A 23,018-nucleotide genomic window follows, 5' to 3' on the forward strand; every position below is an offset into this window, starting at 1 on the left:
AATAAAGATTTGGATCAGGAAACTCCTAATTAGATTAGAAGAACTGATCTTTATCTGCAGATAAGATAAAGGATTATTCTTATCTCTTAAAGAGAGTTCAGATCCAAATACAAGATTTGGATTAGGAAACTCCTAAGGGGATTAGGAGATGCTCTTTTAAAGGTTGTAAATAGAGAAACAGGGAGAACCTCCAACACACAATTATCAGTTCAGAGATTACAAAGAGAGAAGAATCTGCAGTTCGACTACTCCTGTTTTCTGCTCTTGCCGCCATACCAGTTCGATCTCCACCTGTGGGAGCAATCAAAAAGTGTTCTTGATATTACCTTTTGGTTGAAAAGGTAATCAGAAGTCGTGCTCACTAGCCCTTCATCAGATTCTTGCTGAAGAACCATCCTACTGATTCTGCTTCACTCTACACCGTATCATATTCGATGGAAGCAGTCTTTGGATCTTTCCTTGGGTGTGAACACCTTTATTGGAGGTTATTGTTACTTCGTATCAGGTAAAACCCTCCACTCCCTTTTGTTTTCAGATCTGGTCTGGTTTAGGTTCAAGATTGATCATTGAAAATGCAGTTTTCTAAAATAGAGAATGTGATTCCCACGTGGGAGAAAAAGAAATTTTTGAAATTTCGCCCAACATTCCTACAGGATTCAGTCATCCATATGATGGATTTCTCATCCCTTCACTTGCAGCTTCCAACCATCAATTAATCTTTCTTACTACATTGGGTTCCCTCCTAATGTTGTATCTGTAGTGTCATAAACTCATAATAAGGAAGGAGCACCCATCCATATGGATGCTAAACCCGAGAGGTTGATGATATGATGTGATTGCAATTCGTCATAGTCCCCAAATTGAAAGTCAAAATAACTTAAGTTATAGCTGGATATTTTCACTTTTCAGAAGACCCATGTAAAGTCAAATTACAAAATTTTTACGTGGAGATTTTTCTCCGAGCTTTCACTATAATGGTACAGGCAGAGCACCATTTTTCTACAAGCTTTCAGTATAAAGAGAGAGCACTTGTAGAAATTGTAGGAGCAAACAAAAGCAAGGGCTCACATCCCAAAATCAATTCAGAGCAGCTCATTTCAACTTCATTCAGGTGGGTTTTATTTCTTCATTCTGATTCATTTGGTTTTTTGATGATTAATCTTTTTTATAGTTTTGTTAGTTTAGATCAGATCCTTTAAATCCTTTCTCAAATACTAACTTTGGTTTGAAGTTTTTAAAAGATGAAAGAAAATTCTCGTCATTTTCTGGAGCTGAATGTATTGAAAGAAATGGTTTTTTATCTGAAAGTCAAGGTTTGGTTTAAATGGGTACCTGTAATTTATGTGGATTTTCACTGTTCAGGTATGTTGAAGAAGATATCAGTAGTCTTGTTTATGGGGTTTCTTGCATGGGCTTATCAGGCCATCCAACCTCCACCGCCCAAGATCTGTGGCTCTCCAAATGGTCCACCTGTTACAGCGCCTAGAATAAAACTCAGAGATGGTAGGCATTTGGCCTACAAAGAGAACGGTGTCCCAAAAGACAAGGCCAAATACAAGATCATCTTTGTTCATGGTTTTGATTCTTGCAGATATGATGTGATCCAAATGTCACAGGTATCCACTGTCTAATTTTGCTTTCACTGTTTTGATAGTCTGAGTCATTGAATTCCATATCCGAGTATAGAAATTGTTGATGCTAATGGCGTTATTTCCAGGAAACTGCTGAAGAACTTGGCGTCTACTTGGTGTCTTTTGATAGAGCTGGATATGGAGAGAGTGATCCTAATCCCAAGAGAACAGAGAAGAGTACAGCTCTGGATATTGAAGAGCTGGCTGATCAGTAGGGATTGGGATCTAAGTTCTATGTGATTGGGTTTTCCATGGGTGGACAAGTGATCTGGAGCTGCCTCAAGTATATTCCTCACAGGTAAGCTGTTAGGACTTGGACAGTAAGTACTCTACAATTTTATAAAGAAATTTCTTTGATTTGAAGCCACTAGCCTGTTAAATTACTGGAGAATGCCATAAAAATAGAACTTAGCTCCAACTTTTCTACTGTACAATGTCTTTTCTCATTGATTCCACCATGTCTACACAAGGAATTCAAGAGTTGCATAAACTCAGTTGCTCTAGAATTTATCATATTTCCACCTCTTTTAGCTAGAAAACACAGGCTAGAACCAGTTATCATGGTGGCACAAGGCTTCAAGCCTGGCAAATTAACTTCCAAGCAAACAGAAGGACAACCACCAAATCAAAGGTGATAGTAGTTCAAACACCCACAAACGGCCAAAACCAGATCCAAAACCTTGTATCTATAACTTGTTTTCTCTTGTTGTCTTGTAATTACCATATTCTTCTATTTCTGCATTTCTTTTTGTAATGTGTTCAATTCACTCTGTAGTTCCTTCTATCTAATTAAATGGGGAGTTCAATATATTTGCAGGCTGGCAGGAGCAACACTTATAGCTCCGGTTGTCAACTACTGGTGGCCTGGCTTTCCAACCAACTTGTCAAAGGAAGCTTTCAAGCAGCAACTTTCAGGGGAACAGTGGTCTATTGGGTTGTCTCATTATGCACCATGGCTCACTGACTGGTGGAATAAGCAGAAATTTCTTCCTACTTCCAATGTCATAGCCCATAATCCTGACATTCTTTCTAGCCAAGATAAAGAGGTCTTCCACAAGTTTGAGGCCAGAGAAGCCTATGTGGTATCTATTCTGGCCCATTCCTAGCTTTCTGATGAACTGTCTCTATTGTTCAAGGTTTCTTTCTCTAGCTGTAATGCCCCATGAAATGATCCTGTGAATGCTCTTTGGATCCTCAGGCACAGATCAGGCAGCAAGGCGAATTCGAGTCCCTGCACCGTGACATGATTGTCGGTTTCGGTAATTGGGAATTTGACCCTATGGATGTCGAAACCCGTTTCCGGATAATGAAGGTTCAGTTCACTTATGGCATGGAGATGAAGATGGGCTTGTTCCTACTAGCCTGCAGCGCTTTGTTGCTGGAAAGCTTCCCTGGGTTCACTACCATGAGCTTAAGGGTTCAGGCCACATGTTTCACTACATTGATGGTATGCCTGATGCCATTGTTAAGACACTTCTACTTGGAGAGAAATAGTAGTCAAGTTGCCTTCTATCAAGCTTTCTCCCCTTCTATTGTTTTTTTTTTTGATGAATTTTCTATTGGGGTGAAAGTGTGAGAGGGAATATTAAATCACAATCATCAATAAATTAAAGAAGAAAACAGTTTGTAATTAACAATAATTATATTGGTTTTCCAAGAATAGTGATATACATGCACATTTTACATCTACTGTCATTAATTTTCAACATTTCCCAAAGTGTGTGTCATAGTTGTTCACACAAGTAAACTATTAATGTATGTGTTCTCTTTAATTATTTGAGTGGTTCTCATATATCCACGCATATCCTAATTTTTTTTATCAATATTCTAATTTTTCCTTTCAATACTTTGAACCTTGGGTCTAATGACCAATAACAGCCACTATTCAAAGATAAAAAGTTGCTAGTCATAGCTATCCTTGGATTACACTTCATCCATTTTGGTTATTATGGGGTTTTATTCGGATCTTAGTTCTTTAGTCTAAAAAGATTCTTGCTATGTACCCAACATACATAAAAAACAAATTAAAGCAGAAGAATTGACACCAAAATCAAAATCACTTCATCCCTCTGCAATATCCACATGAATCTTTAGGTTGGTTGTGGACATCAAGGATAAATTCGGGTGGATCCACATATGGATGATGGATCCATCTTTAGGAAAAGTTGGATCATGATCCTTGGTTATTGTACATCACGATGAAGATGACTACTTTAAAAGCATGAAGCTGAACAACCACAATAATATAAAAGATGCCCTCAGAAAATGCCATCACCATCACATTAGCAGAAATAAGTCCAGGGCATATTCTTCTTTTCCATTGCCAAATTACATTTAACAACTTTAGTGTTTCAAAGTAAACAAGTCTTTGTAGCAATTAACAGTTCTGATATTAACTCAAGGAATCTGTTCAATCTAAAAGCTTAAGCTGTTAGATGAGGTTCCTGAATAGATTTTTATTATCTAACAATCTATAGATGAAGATATGCCTGGGTGAACCACTGAGGAGCCCAGATCTCCGAAAAACAAAAAAGTGTGCAAACATGTTGAGAGCATGTCATCCAGAAATACATAAGGCTCAGCTTGAAAATAGTACAAATATAAATATGTATAATACAAATGCATACAAAATACAAGGTTTTGCACTCTACATATTTATATTTATACTCCTTCCAAACTGAGCATAAAGAATTTCTTCCGTATTTATATGTTAAATTCATGGGAAGATGTTCCTATATACTGGATGCTATGCTCTCAGCATGTTCATACACTGTTTTCTCAAGAGACCTCATCTAAACACTAAGCAGTGAACAACTTTACATTTCCAAATGGGCCCTCGCTAGGAGGGATTCCCTCAACATGAGCTAAAAGCTTTGCCCATATTCAGACCTAGATCGGCTTTGCCAGCTACAGACATGGTTGGACTTGGGCCAAACCCAAATTAAACCAAAACTGTAGTCCTTCATATAAAGTCTGTGGAATGGGATTATTTGAATAGAGAGGGGCAAATTCCTGTATGTACAGCCATTACATGTTGATCCCTTGACTGACTAAAAGAATATGAATCCTTATATTTTGCCTTTTCTTTAACATAGCCTAGCATATCCATTCTTTCCCTAACTTCTTTTCTCTCTTTTTATCTTCTATTTTTGGCTATTTCTTTTCAATCAACAAGACTGAGATTTAATCGTTTCTTGAGCTAGCTTCACATCTACATCTGAAATGCTGATCTATTAAGTATTAAAATATTATTAGTGCAATGCATCTATAACGTTGACCCATTTAAGTACACAGTTATATAATGCAAAAGAGTGGTGCTACTGTAATCAGAAATAAATGTAGTTGTCTGTTTTAATTATTTAGTTTCCATGGACATGCGTTGTATTTAATTTTAGGAGTTACAAATCCTGAAAATTATATCTAATATTCTATATGAGGGTTATGTTAATCCATAATATAGTATAAATATGACAGTGACCAGGCTGTTTTTTTTTTTAATTTTTATCTGTTGATAACAAGAATGATTAAAGCAAACCATTACAATTGGTCTTTCTATGATGTAGCTTAATTTACACTTTTTTTCCTCAAATAGAGCTTATCCACAGCTCTTGTTTCATGTTCTAGCTTAATTAATATCAACTAGTATTTACCAAAAAACAGTTTAATTAATAAAAAAAATACTAAATCAGAAAAGGAAAAAGGAAAAATACAGTGGGCGAATTTATAATCTCTACTCTTGAGGGATCTGCACACCATTAATTAAAACCAGGATTTTCAACTTCTGAGAACATCGCCAATACTCTGTGTCAGATTCTTGCAGGCAGCTCAACTGCATTCTGCAGGCTATTAAGGACACTGGTGCCCACTAATTAAATTATACAATAAAAGATGGCATTTTCGAGGTCTCCAATCTTGTCTGTACTCTGTAGAGGTGATGCAAAAGCAGCTGAGGTCCCACTACATTTGGGTCGACAGTTTATGGGTTTGGGTGATGGGCTAGGAATGGAAATGGGAAAGGGGTGGGGTTGGGTTTTGCATGTCAAATATCCCGCCCCATCTTGGCCCTAATAAAAAAACTAAGAGCCGGTCAGGTGATCGGTTTCATTTTATCCCAAAATCATTATTTTGTCAAAAACTATTAATTTGGTAAAAAAACCACTGATTTGAGTGGTCAAACTGTTCGAATCATTCAAACCACCCAATGCTTTTAGTGGTTTTTTATTTTATTTTTTATCAAAACAATCCATCCCTTGGGTTCGAAACAATCAAACCGTTTAACCTGGAAACCAAACCCTGACCAATTCATTGTCCGATTCCGGAATTTGTCCCGCCTTACCCTGCCCCAACCATGTAATACAATATAATCGGCACAAGCATATATGCTATAGTAAACCCTTTTTCATACGATTCAAGTTGGTATTTTATATTTCTACCAATAAATGAGTTGGTACCTTATTGGATTAAGCTTTATATAATGTTAGAATATATTATATATTTCAACCAAGGTTCAAAGTATCGACATGTATCGGCTCATGTTTGCCAATACGTATCGTTTCAGGACCTCTCTGATACGTTCCTACAGTGGGTGTATCAGGGTTCTGACTGATTCAGGGGATTGAAGAGCCTTAAACTGGTCCCCTGAACCGATTTCAAAAAATATATATATATAAAAAATAGTATTAATATCATCGAATACGCTCCTACCGACGTATCTGACGTATCGATATTTTGAACCTTTATCTCAAGAAGTATATACTAACTTATGAAAAAAATAAAAAAGAAAAAAAAATATTTACATATAGATGCATATAGGATATAAGATTGTGATTCAAAAGAATGGGTCAAGATATAAGATATCGTTTCATAGAATTGAATTGGAAAACCATACCCATACTCCACCTAATTTGACGCAATAAGTAGGAAAAACTAATTAATACCATGCTTATGTAAACATGTCTATCTTTTAGAATTTATAAAAATTAAGTATAGATAAGGTGTTCTAATAGTTGATGTCACCTGTTCTACTCTTAAAGTTAACTGAATTTTTAAGTTTGCAGAAGATCGGAGGAAGAAAGTTGAAAGTTGCACCTTCAATTGAAGGTTCAATAATAAAAATAAGAAAATAGGTCAGGTTTTGTTTTCAGACATCACTTTTGGAATCTCATTTCTTTATGATTTCATACATCAAAAAGCTTTGGTCTCTACTTAACAAATGGAAGTTTTGGAAATGTTGACTTCCTATTTCGAGCCTTGGGTTTCATTTGTTTGCAGTGTAAATTCTATTCATTCTACAAATGCATCAGAGTTCAAATTCTGGTTCCTTGATATTTTCCATAAGGTCAGTTTGTTTGCAATGCATACTCATTCGCACAACGATTTTAAAAAGAGGCTGAGGAAGGTGAGAGGCGCACGCCTCAAGGCGAGGCGACCAAATTTCCCCTGGCCTTGGTAACCTCAGTCTCAACTCAAGGGGCGTAAGCCTCAGTTTTAGTGAGGCGTAGGCCTTTGGCCTTTCGTCTCAATTTACATGAGGCAATAGCCTCAAGTTAAAAGGGTTTTGGTAATTTTGGAAAAAATTAAAAGAAAAATGAAAACCCTAAAAAATGTGGATTACCATCGATCAAAACTGCTATTTCTCCTTTTTTGTTCAATCGAATTCAAGATTTCAAGAAGACTTCTCAGTTCTCATAGACCGAACTCAAGATTCAAGATCAAGAATATTAGAGGGAGGAAGACAAATCGATTTGCGTACAGAGGTACAGGTCCTCCTCCCCCTCCTTCTTGAATTGTGCATACTGCGTAGTGCGTACAGGTCCTCCCTCTGTCGCTTCCTCCTCCTCCTCCTGTATGAATCCAGATTCAATATTAAAATGCATTTCAATATTTCCTGAACAGAAATGCATTCAAGAAATATATTAAATCTGGATCAATATTAATTTGTTATTTACTTATTTGTTAATTTGTTATATCAATGAACATTATAAGTGCTGTGATTATACATGTTGCATACAATGAACATGATATTATTATTTATTAATTTGACTGCATATTTGTTATTTGTTGAATTATCGACTACAAATTCCATTCAACAAGAAGTTTAGCACAAGCGACAGTCTCTAAGAACACGATACAAAAAATCAGGGCAATTAGACCAAATGAAGGAAATAGAAATGGAGCAATCAGTTTGTTTGGCTAAGATATGGGCTGCTTCATTTGAAGACCAAGGGGTGTAATGACTTGTAATTGAGTGCAAACACAAAAAATGTGTCCTGCAGTGGGCAATTATAGTGCAGATATGGTAGGGAGGTTACCATCCATCAAGAACTTGACAATAGAAAGCTAAGGGGGTGTTGTGTAGTGTGGAGGAAAAATTGGTGGGTGTGGACTGGTCCACACCATACCCTGTGGCAGGAACCAATCCACACCACACCACAGTACGCAATTGTTCTGAACTGTGGACAAACTGTGGACTAGATCAGTCCACACCCACAGTGGCGTTCTATAGGCGTGGCGTGGACTAGTCCATACCACACTTTTTGATTTCATGTATCTCAAATACATTTATGAATGATCTATAATTCTACACAATTAATCATAAATATCTATTTTTTGCATTTTATATGATAAATATATTGAAAAATGCATCAATGAATTAATTTTAACCAACAAATATTAATTTCTTATAAAAACCAACGTTCTAAAAAATGACACGGAAACGGAACCATTCTGGCCACCGATTTCCAGGTTCGGTTCGAACGGATGGCCCATTTTGAATTAATATTAACCAACAAATATTAATTTCTTATAAAAACCAACATTCTAAAAAACGACACGGAAACGGAACCATTCTGGCCACTGATTTCCAGGTCCAGTTCGAACGGATGGCCCATTCTCACAAACAAATTAAAAAAATAATTAAAAATAAAAAATGGTAAAAAACCGTTAAACGGGTCGACGGGTCGATGGTTCGACCGCCCGGGTCAACGGGTTGTTGACTTTTTCAATAGTTTTTGGCCAAAAACCGGGTTTGGGGTAAAATGGAACCGCTCTCTTGGATGGTTCCCAGGTTGAACGGTTCGACCATCCAGGTCAACAGTAGTTCGAAAACCTTGATAAAAACAATAGTAAAAATGTAAAATAATTAAAATTTTAAAAAACATATTTTAAATATTATTTTATTGATAAAAACATTAAAAATTTAAAAATTAAGTAAATTAATTAATATTTTATTTACAAAAATATTAAAATGTGAAACAGACAATAGGGTTTTAGCCTTTTAGGGAGAGTGTGAAGCAGGGGATCAAAAATAGAGTGTGGGCGGACTCTAACCACGAGTCTTTGTTGTGGATGAGAAATTGGGGTGTGGACCGGTCCCATCCACAGCCAGCCGAACGGGTGTTCATCCCGTGGATGGGACCGAAACAGATTTTAAGGTTACAGGACCGAAACAGTCCCGTCCACGAGATAAACACAGTGCCAAACACCGCCTAAGTCACACTCAAGAAACAAATTTTAAGGTTAAGGGAGATTAAATTTCGTCCTTACAAAATTGGTCATCACATTGTCCCTGCAACCCTTGCAACCGTGTACTAGGAACATCTCCATGCTTGTATATTTTCATTTATGGGAAGATGTTTCCAATGCACAGCTGTAAGGGTTGTGACTTGTGAGGATGGTGTAAAGACCAAGTTTGTGAGGACGAAACCTACTGTATATAGATGACTAATTAAATTCTATTGTAAGAATTCGGATTAGCTAAATGCTTTAGTTATTTAGCAAGCTGTATAACCAATAATAATGTTCATAAAATACATGGGCCCACATTGAGAGGTTGAATGGTTGTGGGTCCGATGTATTTTATCACTCGTGTGGAACAATTTATAAGTGATATGGAAAATTCCATATCAGTACCTTGTACTTTGGCTCGAGTGACAATTTGGTTCATGAACTTTAAAATGCAACAATCCAGTACCCGAACTTTTCAAACGTGACAATTTGGTACCTACCGTTAACAGACCATCAACCAACACCGTATACAGCTTAAATAATTATAAAATGCCAAAATTATCCTTGTTTGTAATTTTTAGACCTTTTTACCCTTTCTCTTTAAACAAATAAAAGAAGGGTAAAACAGAGAAATGGGTTTGATTAGAAACAATCACAAAAGCAATCAGAAGTATAGAAATTTAGTATTTTGCACAAGTACGAGAAACAAAGAGGAATTGCTTTTGATTGTTCTAGAGAAGAAAAAGAGTTTAGTTTCTGGAGAACGTACAAGTTTGAAACTCAAAGAGAGAAAGAGAGACAAAAAGTCAAAGGTGGCGTTTGATAAATCTGAAATCTGAAGTCTAAAAGGTTAAAAAGATATTAAAAGTGTTTGAAATCTAAAAAGAGACATAAACTCTGAATAGATAAGCTTGTTTGTTTTTGACCAAACCTTTAACATCTGAAATTTCCTGATTTTACTATTTTACCCCTATAATAGATTATTTGGTAATTTTGAACTCAACTTGTACTATTTCAAATAAAATAATTTATCAAATTCAAAATAATATTTAATAATTAATAAAAACAATAACTAATAATAAATAAATATTTAATTTTTAATAAAATAATTAATAATTAATAAAAACTATTAACTAATAAAAATATTTAATAACTAATAATTAATAAAATGCAAATATAAATTAATAAAAATGATTAATAATTAAGAAAAATAACTAATAATTACTAAAAACAACTATTAATTAAGATGAAGTAGATGGGAATACTTCAAACATTAGAAAAACATCAAAATTTAACATACATGAATGAATTTGTATACTTCAAGTAATTCAGATCTCCTACAAGTAATAACTCTGTTCATATAGAATCCAACCTCACATTGGGAATATCACCCATCATGTATGTTAAATTCTGGGAGAGTTGTTCCCCATATGTGGCTGCAGTCCCATTGCCATATATACAGGTAGGCCTTTATCTTGAAAAAAAAGGGAGTTGAATAGATTTTAATTCGCAATAAAAATATATATGAGTTGATGAAGGGGAATTTGGCCCGACTTCGTAATCACCCGACACGTGGCAAAAGCAAACAACTCAGGACAGTAGAGCGCCCGAAGTGAGCATCGAAAGCAAGTCCAAGCTCACTACCGAGCTCGAACTCCAGACCACTCTACTAGGAGTCCGAGCTCCCTACCAAGAGACCGAGCTCCCTATTGGGAGTCCGAGCTCCCTATTAAGAGCGAGCTCCCTATTAAGGGTCCGAGCCCCCTAATAAGAACCCGAGCTCCCTACTGAGAGTCCGAGCTCCCTATTAAGAGCGAGCTCCCTACTGGGAGTCCGAGCTCCCTATTAAGAGCGAGCTCCCTACTGGGAGTCCGAGCTCCCTATTAAGAGCGAGCTCCCTACTGAGAACCCGAGCTCCCTGCAAGGAGCACGAACTATACTGGGCCCCAAGCCTCACAAAGCTGTGACCCGAGTTGGCCCATGGCAGCTCGAAACACTCCCCAAACCGAACTCAAGACATCTCGCTCGCCACTCCAACACTCCGCTTCCGAAACACCAGGCTGACCAAACGTACCTGACACCAAGGACGTCCGTATCCAAGGGCAACGCACCTGACTGATTTGGGATCTGACGCCTGGCAGCCGCACTTCAAACGGCCTCCTGCTACCGCCACCTGCAACCGTCGTTACTAGCCGCAGAGACGGCTCCGACAAAAGGAGCAGTGGCGGTTCTGTCCGGCCAGAGGAAATGACATCCGAACTGGCAGGAGTTCAGAAGTAATCATGCCCAATCTGACAGAAGCCTGGAAGTGAGTGCGCGAGGTGGTTATAAAAGGCTCCTACCCCCCAGGAACGGGGTATGCTAACTTTTGTGCTATCTGGTCTATCTTGCCTTTGAAAGACTCTAACTTGAGCTTCGGAGCCCTTACGCCGGGTTCTCCCCGGAGCTTCTCTTCTCCTTCTGTTTCAGGCCCCTGCCACTCAGTTCAGAGGCAAGAACGTTGACAGCTAAGATCGGCCGGATTGTGCACCATCAATTGGCGCCGTCTGTGGGAACGCTTCAAAAGGCCTCCCTCCAAAACTTTCATACCCCTTTCTTCTTCCTTGAAAAACTCAATACTCATGGCCTCCTCCAGCAACGCCGGACGTGGCACAGAGACAAACACCACCGGGGAACAGCCTCAAGTTCCCGTGGTGTGTGTTGGGAAGTTCACCATCCCCCTCTCGGTGGACGGAATTCCCAATCTGAATACACCACAAGTAGTGGCGCCTGCAAACCTACCTGCCACAAACATCCCCTTTCCTCTCCCCATCGAAACTACCCTCACTGAACCAACCGCCGTCCCCCTGGCAGCTAGCCAAAATCGGTTGGACGACCTAATGCAGTGCATGCGGGCAATGCAAGCCCAGATGCAACAATTCCAGCAACACCAGCTTCACCAGCACCAAGTGTTGCACAACCTCTCCCAGTATCACTATCAACAGCAGTTCCCCCAACTGCCACCGAACCAACCATTACTTCCACCTCGCCACCCTGCTCCGAAGCCAGTCAAGGCCTCTCCGCAGGATGGACGCTTCCACCAAGGAAAGGCCTCCAGGCCCCAGATCCCCCCAAACAGCCAGGCCTCGTCCCCAGGCCGGAGAGAGAGAAAAGTCATCCCCGCCTCGCAGCTCGCAGGCAGGTCGAGAACCTCGCCCGCGAGATCGGCACCTCGGGGCTCCAAACCGGAGTTCCCACTCGTGGAAAACCGATTCGGCGGACTGGCAGCAGCGGACTACCAGCACTCCGGGCCCATCGAGCTCGGCAACACGGAGGCCAGCAGCTCTAGTACAAGGCCCACTCAGCAGCGAAGGCGCCGTCGAGGTCGACGAACCACCACCCGCGTCCTATCAGAGCTCAGAGGCAAAGGCGAGACGAGCTCGGACGAGGTAGGAGTTGCCCCGATTCTCTCAGTTCCTTCCCCCCTCGCGTCAGAACTCCTGGCAGTCCCCCTACCCAGAGATTTCAAGCTCCCGCCTCTAGACAACTATGACGGGTCCTTCGACCCCAACGACCACGTTAACGCTTTCTAGTCCCAAATGCACCTCGCCAGAGCCAGCGAATCATGCATGTGTGTGGCTTTCACCACCACCCTCAAGGGGGTACCCACACTTGGTACAGGAACCTGGCCCCCGGGTCGATAAAGTGTTGGGCTCAGTTCGTGCAGGTCTTCACTACACACTTTGTCACCAGCAAACGGTGCCCCAGAGCAGAGGAAAGCATCTTCGGGGTAGTCCAAAGGGAAGGAGAACCCATACAGGGCTACATCAAACGATTCAATGAAGCATGCTTACAGATACCGCGGTTAGACCCCACGGTGCAGCTCGCCGCAACAAAAAGAGGGGTGACGCACAAGGAGTTCAAATGGCACATGGTAGCCAACCAGCCCGCGACCGTGGCCGAGTTCCTCAAGCTCGCGGACAAGTTCATGAGGACGGAGGAGGAAATCAACCAGCGAACCGAGGGCGGAAACGAGAAAAGAAAGAGGGATGGCGAGCCCTCTAACTCAGCCGACCAAAAAAACCCAGCCCGGGACCCAAAACCGAACCGGTCGTTCCGAGCTCCCCTGCCAGTTCGGACGGATTACACGCCACTGAACACGAGGCGGACCGAGATCTTAATGACGATTAAGGACGCCCTGTACGTGAAATGGCCACCTCGCCTAAAGGGAAATCCGAATGAAAGAAACAAGAATTTGTATTGTAGTTTCCATAGGGACCATGGTCACAGTACCGAGCAGTGCAATAACCTCCGAGACGAAATAGAGGGGCTCATCCGTCGCGGATACTTAAGGAACTTTGTACAACACAACAATAATAGCAATAAAGCGGATCGGCCAGGCGAGCACGAAAAGGATGCCCCCGAGACTAGCAGCAGGCCTGCCGAACCGATGCAGCGACAGCCTCCAGCAGAGAGGCCAATTCGGGGAACCATCCATGTAATTGTGGGAGGTTCGGTGGTAGCGGGGTGCACATCGGCGGCAGCCCGGACTTCAGTTCGCGAAGCGGTCCTTGAAGAGCGGAACCCTCTGAAAAGGCCAAAGACCGAAGAGCCAATCCTCTTCACAGAAGACGGCGCGCGAGGAGTTCGCTACCCTCACGATGACACGCTTGTCATTAAACTAAAGATCAGCGACTTCGAGGTTAGGCGCGTACTCGTAGATTCGGGCAGCTCGGCGGACATCCTCTTCAAATCGGTGTTTGATCGGCTACAGCTGCCAAGGAGCGAACTAATGCCCGCAAGCACTCCCCTGGTGGGCTTTAGTGGAGAGGAAGTCAGGCCCCTTGGAAAAATAACGGTTCCTGTGGAAGTCGGCACGTGGCCTTGTGCGGTCAGACTCAACCACGACTTCCTGGTGGTCACGACCCCCTCCCCATACAATGCCATAATAGGGCGACCAATCACGCATATCCTGCGGGCGGTGGTCTCCACCTACTATTTGGCCATGAAGTTCCCTACGGACTTCGGTGTGGGGGTAGCGCGGGGCGACCAGCTCGAGTCCCGCAAGTGCTACATTGCCGCCCTAAAGGGAAAGGCCAAGGCGGCCGGCGACCTCGATCTGGAGCGGCCCGCGGAACAAGGCGAAGAATGAGCCTCGCCCACAGAAGAAACAGTCGCGATCCCGACCTCGCCTACGGACCCAGCTCGCGCACTCCAGATCGGTGCTTCTGTCAAAGAACCCCTACGGACCGAACTGGTAAGTTTTCTACTCCAAAATTTGGATATTTTTGCATGGTCCGCGGCCGATATGCCCGATATTGACCCTAGTCTTATAACTCACAAACTTAACACTGACCCTTTAGTCAGACCCGTTAGACAGAAGAAACGAAACTTAGCCCCAGAGCGCTGGAAAGCGGTCGACGAGGAAGTCGAGAAGCTCCTCGCGGTAGACTTCATAAGGGAAGTCCATTACCCGAGTTGGGTGGCCAACCCTGTGCTGGTGAAAAAGGCGAACGGCAAGTGGCACATGTGCGTCGACTACACCGACCTGAACCGAGCTTGCCCGAAAGACTGCTTCCCCCTTCCTAGGATCGACCGCCTAGTGGACGCGACCTCGGGACATGAATTGCTAAGCTTCCTAGATGCCTACTCAGGCTACAACCAAATCCAGATGGACCAATTCGACGAGGAAAAAATCAGCTTCATAACCGAGTTCGGTCTATACTGTTACAAGGTCATGCCCTTCGGGTTAAAAAGCGCCGGGGCGACCTTCCAAAGACTTGTAAATAGGCTGTTTCGGCCCCTGATCGACACAAAGATAGAGTGTTATGTAGACGACATGGTCGTCAAGACACAGTTTTCACAAGAATTAATACAAGACTTAGATTCTGTCTTCCAAATCCTGCGTCAGTATAGCATGAAATTGAACCCCAACAAATGTGTCTTTGGCGTCACCTCGGGCAAATTCCTAGGCTATGTTGTCAATCGACGCGGTATCGAGGCCAACCCGGACAAGATAAAAGCCATCCTAGATATGAGACCACCTCGGAAAATAAAAGAAGTCCAGAGGCTAAACGGCCGCATAGCCGCTCTAAGCCGCTTCATGTCCAAGTCGGCAGATCGCTGCCTACCCTTCTTCAAAGCAATCAAAGGCAAAGGGTTCGAATGGACCCAAGACTGTCAGCTCGCGTTTGACGAGCTAAAAGGCTACCTCGCCAGTGTGCCAACCTTAGCTCGGCCCGAGGAAGGCGAAGTCTTAGAACTGTACCTCTCGGCTAGCGACGAGGTGGTTAGTTCGGTACTAGTAAAGGAAGCAGACCGGGTCCAACGACCCATATATTATGTTAGTAAAATCTTGCAGGGAGCAGAGACAAGGTACCCGCAGATAGAAAAGCTAGCGTATGCACTGGTGGTAGCAGCACGGAAACTCCGCCTGTACTTCTAGGCTCACACCGTCATCGTCCTGACCGACAAATCTCTGAGACAAGTTTTACTCAAACCCGAGGTTTCCGGCCGGCTGACGAAGTGGGCCATCGAACTCAGCGAGTATGATCTCCAGTACAAGCCAAGAACTGCCATTAAGGCCCAAGCCTTGGCAAATTTTATCGCAGAATGCACGTTTAGCCTCGAAGCCCCTGAGCCGGTCGAAACCGAGATCCCTAGTTCGGGCGAACTCGGAGCTCCCAAGCCAAACGAGTCTGAACCCCGTGAAGTAGCAGCCAGTGTGGCATCCCTCCTGGTTAGACCAAGCGCGAATTGGGATGAGGAGCCCTGGATCCTTCACGTAGATGGCTCCTCGAACCAACAAGGCAGCGGGGCTGGAATAGTGCTACGCGGCCCGAGCGGAACAAAACTGGAATACGCACTACGCTTTGAGTTCGCGGCATCCAACAACGAGGCGGAGTACGAGGCACTGATAACCGGGCTAAACTTGGCACACAAGGTAGGAGCAAAGCACATGGTTATCTGCAGTGATTCCCAGCTCGTGGTCAACCAAGTTACAGGCGAATACGAAGCGTGCGAGCTCACAATGATTGCATATTTGGCAAAAGTAAAGGAGGCTCTGCTCAACTTCCAGTCACACTTCATCAAGCAAATCCCGAGGTCAGAGAACGCTGAGGCCGACGCCCTGTCCCGACTGGCTAGCACGAGCCACAATGCCAGGAGAACCGTGTACGTAGAGGACTTACCTCGGCCCAGCATTCTCGGTGGGGCAGAAGAGGTCGCTCCCGTCACTGAAGCAGAGCCGAGCTGGATCGACCCACTCGCAAGCTTCCTGCTAGACGGAACCCTCCCCGCGGACCGCAACACAGCCAAGAGGGTGCAGCGCCAGGCAGCCAAATACGTCATGATAGACGAACAGTTGTACCGACGATCCTACACGCTCCCCTACCTGCGATGCTTGCGCCCAACCGAAGCCGAGCTGGTACTCCGCGACACCCATGAAGGCTTGTGCGGCGGACACCTGGGGGGCAGAGCCCTAGCCCAAAAGGCACTTCGACAAGGATACTACTGGCCAACAATGAAGACAGAGGCAATCGAGCTCGTCAGAAAATGCGACAAGTGTCAGAAGCATGCCAGCATCCACCATCAGCCCGCGTCCGACCTCAAATACCTCACCAGCCCATGGCCCTTCGCCCAATGGGGCATCGACCTGCTGGGGCCATTCCCACCAGCAACAGGCGGGAGAAAATTCCTAGTGGTGGTAGTAGATTACTTCACAAAGTGGATAGAAGCTGAACCCCTAGCAATAGTTACAGCCCGAAACATATAGAACTTCTTTTGGAAGAACATTGTATGTCGCTTCGGGCTACATCGGGTACTGATCTCCGACAACGGCAAACAGTTCGAAGATATCAAGTTCCAAGAATGGTGCCAAAATATGGGAATTAGTCAGAACTTCACGTCGGTCGCACACCCGCAGGCAAATGGCCAAACAGAAGTAATGAACAGAGCCATCCTCTGCGGACTGAAAACACGATTAGACCGAGCCAAAGGTTTGTGGGCAGACGAACTACCAAGTGTTCTATGGGCTCACCGAACCACGGAAAAAACCGCCACAGGAGAGACCCCCTTTAACCTCACCTACGGCACCGAGGCGGTGATCCCGGCAGAAATCGAAGTGCCTACGTTGCGACTAGAAACATATGACGAACAGACAAACGAGGGCGAGTTACGCACCAACCTCGACCTATTGGACGAAGTGAGAGACCTCGCGCACATCCGAACTGCGGCCTACCAACAAAAGGTAGCTCGGTATTATAACGCGCGAGTAAAGAAGAGGAACTTCCGCGTCGGCGACCTGGTTCTCCGTAAGGTCATGGTGCCCGAACCCGGCGTAGGGAAACTTGGACCAAGCTGGGAAGGACCCTACAGAGTAAAGAAAGCACTCGGTGGGGGAACATACGAGCTCGGAACCCTAGAAGGAAAACAAGTACCCCGAGCATGGAATGTCGTCAACTTAAGAAGATACTACCTATAAACCACCAAGGCAAGTACCCCGAAGCCTAGGTAGAAAACGAACTGAAGGACCGAAATGGTCAGTTCGGCAAAAAACGCAGCTCGAAGACAACCAGCACTTGAACAAAAAGCCATTTCATTTCAGATAGATGTGTACATTAAAAAAAAAAAAGCCATTACAAGCCAGGGGCTACTTCATCATTATCAGAAGCCACTTCGACAACACCGAAGGACCTGCCTCCCCCTCGGAGTCCGGTTTGGCATCCGCAGCATTAGCCATCTCTTGAGTAATGCGCGAAGTGGATATGGCGCTGGTATCGAGGTCGGGGTACGTATTCCGGATCATCCACCGGCTTAGCTTGAAACCCCTCCTGTAGGAGTCCACCATCATATCATCGAAATCCGGCGAAGCAATATAATCACTGACAGCTTTCTTCTTCGCGTCTTCGATGCCTTGAGAGAAGATCTGAGTCCTCTCCCTGATATCCTCCTGAAGATACTCGACCTGGTGCTCCAGGTCCAGCTTTAATTCCGCCATATGCTTCACTACCACTCCCATGGCCTCGGCATCTCTCTGAGACCTCGCCTCGAGCATCTCTCCACCTGGTTCGCCAAGGCGTGAATGGAAGAGTTCACCTATCAAAGGAAAACGGGATCAAAGGAACGAATAGAAGGGTAAAAGCCGAAAAACTCTAAAGAATGGAGCACTTACCACCATAGCATGAGTAACGGCACGGCAGGCCACTTGGTGCAGAGGGAGCTCGGTCCACGCCGCAACTTCCTCGGGAAACATCGCTTCCTTACTCCGTTGAAGAGCATGAACAGGCGACAGCACGCTCCTGAAGTCCCCCGGGGCCTCCGAGCCCGACGACCCAGCTCGCGTATGGGCAGACTCGGAGTAAGCGGGAGCCCCTGTGTGTGTGGTTTCGGCATAAGGAGCCCCCGCCGGCTCCTACATAGGAGGAACCATCTCGGGCACCTCCGCCGGATAGTCTGGCACCTCGGGCTCCGCACCCTGGGATGGTTCGGCAGGAGCTCGCTTAGCCACCCGTTTTCTCCTCTTCATGCCCTGGAACAAGTGCCCACCTCGGGTCCCTCGAGAGTCCATCGTACCTGCGAAAAGGAGTTCGGCATCAGTAAGACTCGTAAAAGAAGAGCAAGACAGGATCGCTAGGGAAAGAACCTACCTGAACTCAGGCCCGCAACAATAAGCTTGGCCTCCGTTAGATACCATTGACAATCCAGCCCAAGCCGCGCCCATTGCCGGAGGCCCTTCGCCGTCTCCTTATCAAGTGTGACGCCGGAGTCGGGAGCGGCCATCCCCTAGCCGGTCTGAAACGGCCACCCCAGCGCACTTCGCACCCCGAAATAGTCCCGCTTCCACGCCGGGACCTTATTAGGGAGTCCGTGTAAGAGCTTGAAGCCCGGGCGAGGAGACAGGTAGTATGCCCGCCTACGCCCAGGAAGGGGACCCGCTTGTTTTTTCAGCATTAAAATAGAGGAGAAAATCTCCAGATCCAAAGGAAAGTTCTCGTCACAAAATAAGGAGATCGTCCACACTAAATTCCTAATGGAGTTCGGGTGAAGCTGGCCGACCGTCACACCGAAGTGGTTTAGAACCTCGACGAAAAGAGGATGAAAGGGCAGTCGCAGCCCCGCAGCAAGCTGTTCCCGAAAAATCACGATCTCATCAGGACCGTGTTCCCAAGGGAAGCTACCCGTAGGGATGAAGTAACCGTGCTCCCCGGGCAAGTCGTAGTAGTCTATGAGGGATTGAAGTCCCTCAGGTGTCATAGTCGAAGGGCCGAACTGATCTACAACCCGGCCACGACGGGAGGTGGACGCCAACCTACCCGAAGCACCTCGGGCTGTAGGCTCGACCCCTTCCTCAGGACCTACATCGGGCTCACTTGAACTACCGGGGGACGCAAACTGGTTCGTAGAACCTACATCAGACCCGCTTGAACAGTCTGAACCCTCCGAACTAGACATCGGGAAATGGAACGGGATTCCAAAAGCACTCACCCGGGAAGAAGACTGAAGTAGACCACGAAAGCTCGAACAAGCAAGGAACCTGGGACGCGAGCTGAAGAGCCTGGACGCGAACTGAAACTTAGGCGCGAGCTCAAGAGGTACAACAGTGGCAAGGTCGCCCCCCCCCCCCCCCCCCCCCCCCGCGCGCTATTTATATCCACAGCGGCCGGAAAGCGACGGCCCAGATCGAAGCCAATCCCACGGCCCACAGCCACGCTAAACCGCACGTCTTTCGAGGCCAATCAGCGCACGTCTTTCCGAAACTGTCGAGGCGTCGCGCACGTCCTGTCAGAGGACGGGTGTCAGCACGCACCTTCTCGAAACTAACTGGGTGTCGGCGCACATCTCCTCGCAATAAAAGCATCTGCAGCTCAACTCTCGAACAACTGCCAAACGCGCGCCCTTTTTTGAAAATCAAATTAAAGCGAGCACCCTCAGCACGGACCAAAACCCTCCTGCTACCTTACCAACTCCCCGCGCCAAGACAGGACCCTTGTCGCAGGGAGTGGGGGGCAATTGATGAAGGGGAATTTGGCCCGACCTCGCAATCACCCGACACGTGGCAAAAGCAAACAACTCAAGACAGTAGAGCGCCCAAAGCGAGCATCGAAAGCAAGTCCAATCTCACTACCGAGCTCGAACTCCAAACCGCTCTACTAGGAGTCCGAGCTCCCTACCAAGAGACCGTGCTCCCTACTGGGAGTCCGAGCTCCCTATTAAAAGCGAGCTCCCTATTAAGGGTCCGAGCCCCCTAATAAGAACCTGAGCTCCCTACTGGGAGTCTGAGCTCCCTATTAAGAGCAAGCTCCCTACTGGGAGTCCGAGCTCCCTATTAAGAGCGAGCTCCCTATTGAGAACACGAGCTCCCTGCAAGGAGCACGAACTATACTGGGCCCCAACCCTCACAAAGCTGTGACCCGAGCTAGCCCATGGCAGCTCGGAACACTCCCCAAACCGAACTCAAGACATCTCGCTCGCCACTCCAACACTCCGCTTCCGAAACACCAGGCTGACCAAACGTACCTGACACCAAGGACGTCCGTATCCAAGGGCAACGCACCTGACTGATTTGGGATCTGACGCCTGACAGCCGCACTTCAAACGGCCTCCTGCTACCACCACCTGCAACCGTCGTTACTAGCCGCAGAGACGGCTCCGACAAAAGGAGCAGTGGCGGTTCTGTCCGGCCAGAGGAAATGACATCCGAACTGGCATGAGTTCAGAAGTAATCATGCCTGATCTGACAGAAGCCTGGAAGTGAGTGCGCGAGGTGATTATAAAAGGCTCCTACCCCCCAGGAACGGGGTATGCTAACTTTTGCGCTATCTGGTCTATCTTGCCTTTGAAAGACTCTAACTTGAGCTTCGGAGCCCTTATGTCGAGTTCTCCCCGGAGCTTCTCTTCTCCTTCCGTTTCAGGGCCCTACCACTCAGTTCAGAGGCAAGATCGTTGACAGATAAGATCGGCCGGATTATGCATCATCATGAGTAATATGACTTGTAATTAAGGGAATACAAATTAGAAAATTTGATAAATTTTAAATGAATTCTAGAAAAGTTTTAACAATCTTTCTCGACCCATGTATGTATTTGATAAGTTTCAAATCAATTCCAGAAAAGCTTTTACAAAATTTCTCAACCTTATTTCATAAGCAAATAAATTTTATAACTGGGTATTTTAAGAAAAAATTTCTAGAAATGAATTCTATATTTCATAAGCAAATAATTGGGTATTTTAAGACAAATATGTGTGTGTTTCATTGTCATCACAGTTGCATAAACTGTGGCCATTTTTTTTTTTGAAGAAGCAGCTTTGAGGTACGGGAAGAGAAATATGCTTTGAAGCCGACCTTTGCCTCGAAGAAGAAAAAGAAGAAGAATATACCTTTGATGCTTATTCACCGGTGGTTAGCGTCTGGCGTGTAGGTGCTATTTCAACCCTAAAAAATTGAAGAATACTATGAGGACAGAGGAGCCAGATCGAAAGAAAAGGAGGGATGGCCATGAATATACTTGGAGCAGTCGTCTTGAGAACGCAGATGACGATGGTCTTTCAATGCTATCTCTGAGAACATAGGCGGCGATGGTGTTGAGAACACAGGCGGCGATAGAAAGCAGAAATGAGATAGAGTTTAGGTTTGGGGTTAAACAGGGGGCAAATCGTGGCATTTCAAAATTTGTTAAGGGGTATTTTTGACTTTGTGGTATCTCTTATATGTATCTGAGCGCATTGAGAGATGGGCCGCGCGCTTACGATTTCAGATTTGAAAAATCAATCCAGATCTGTTTTCAGATGCAATATCAAATGAGTCCTGTGTTTGAAAAGTAGATAAGAAAGAAAAAGGTGTCAAAGAAATAACTAAAAAAGGAAAAAAATATTATTAATCAAAATAATAAAGCCTCGAAGAATCGCAGTTCAAAACTCTGAGGATATGGAGTTGCAGAGAGAATAGAAGGATATATAATTAAAATAATATTAGCATTTAAAAATAATAACCATCACCATTTAAAAATAAAATAAGTCCAAGATCACTAATTAGGTTTCTGAAATCCAAACCTCAAAAAAAAAAAAAACAGAGAAAGGACATTGAATTCATGCTTTAAAGCAAAAGAATCACCAGAAAAACATTAGGGAAGAAAGATAGATCGGAAACCAAGAAAAAATTACAGATGTGAACTTTAAACAAAACCAACCAAGAAAGGGCATTAAAATTCATGTTATAAAACAAAAGAATCACATGAAATTCATTAAAGAAAAATGGATAGAAATAAAATAGCAAAAAAAAAAAAATTAAAACAAACCTTGTTTGTCTTCTCTAACGTGACAACAAGTGTTCTCTTCTCCGATGACAGTGGGATTAAAAACACTTCTAATGGCAGCAAATGCTCTCTGTTCCAGTGATATTTTCCCAATAAATATTCTCTATTCCATCAACCAAGGTTCAAAGTATCGGAAACATCAAGTGTATTAGAAAGACAATTTTAAGAGACATATTGGAATATACCTTGGATACACATGCGTATTGGAGAAAAAGTAAGATACGCATAGATACGCTTGGAAACACTATAAATACTTAAATAAATCATAAAAATACATCAACAACACTAAATATAAGACCTCAATGAGGTGTATATACATTAAATTAATGTATTTTAATGCTTTTATGAATAAATATATTGTAGTTAGTTATAATTTCATTAAAAAAATCCTATGCTTAACTATAATTTATAAATTAAAATTCTTAAGTTTTAATGATTTATGGGATGGGAAAAACCCAACTCTCCTATCCGACCATAAAACATGCATTGGCACAACTTCTAAGTGAAAATATAATTAATAATTATTTATTATTTATTTTAAAAAATCATAAAAAATAAATTAACATCATATAATATATTCAAAAAATAG

General features: G+C 44.0%; 1 pseudogene across 1 annotated transcript; it reads left to right on the forward strand.

The window, feature by feature from the left end:
- Positions 1-895: 895 nt before the first annotated feature.
- Positions 896-3,316, forward strand: LOC104607692 (uncharacterized; annotated as a pseudogene). Its single transcript, XR_016082862.1, has 5 exons — positions 896-1,111; positions 1,363-1,616; positions 1,718-1,929; positions 2,449-2,713; positions 2,830-3,316. The product of XR_016082862.1 is annotated as an uncharacterized LOC104607692 (transcript).
- The last annotated feature ends 19,702 nt before the right edge of the window (positions 3,317-23,018 follow it).

This window comes from Nelumbo nucifera, chromosome 2 (genome assembly GCF_055504915.1).
Source record: "Nelumbo nucifera cultivar China Antique chromosome 2, China Antique-T2T, whole genome shotgun sequence".
Classification (NCBI taxonomy): Eukaryota; Viridiplantae; Streptophyta; class Magnoliopsida; order Proteales; family Nelumbonaceae; genus Nelumbo; species Nelumbo nucifera.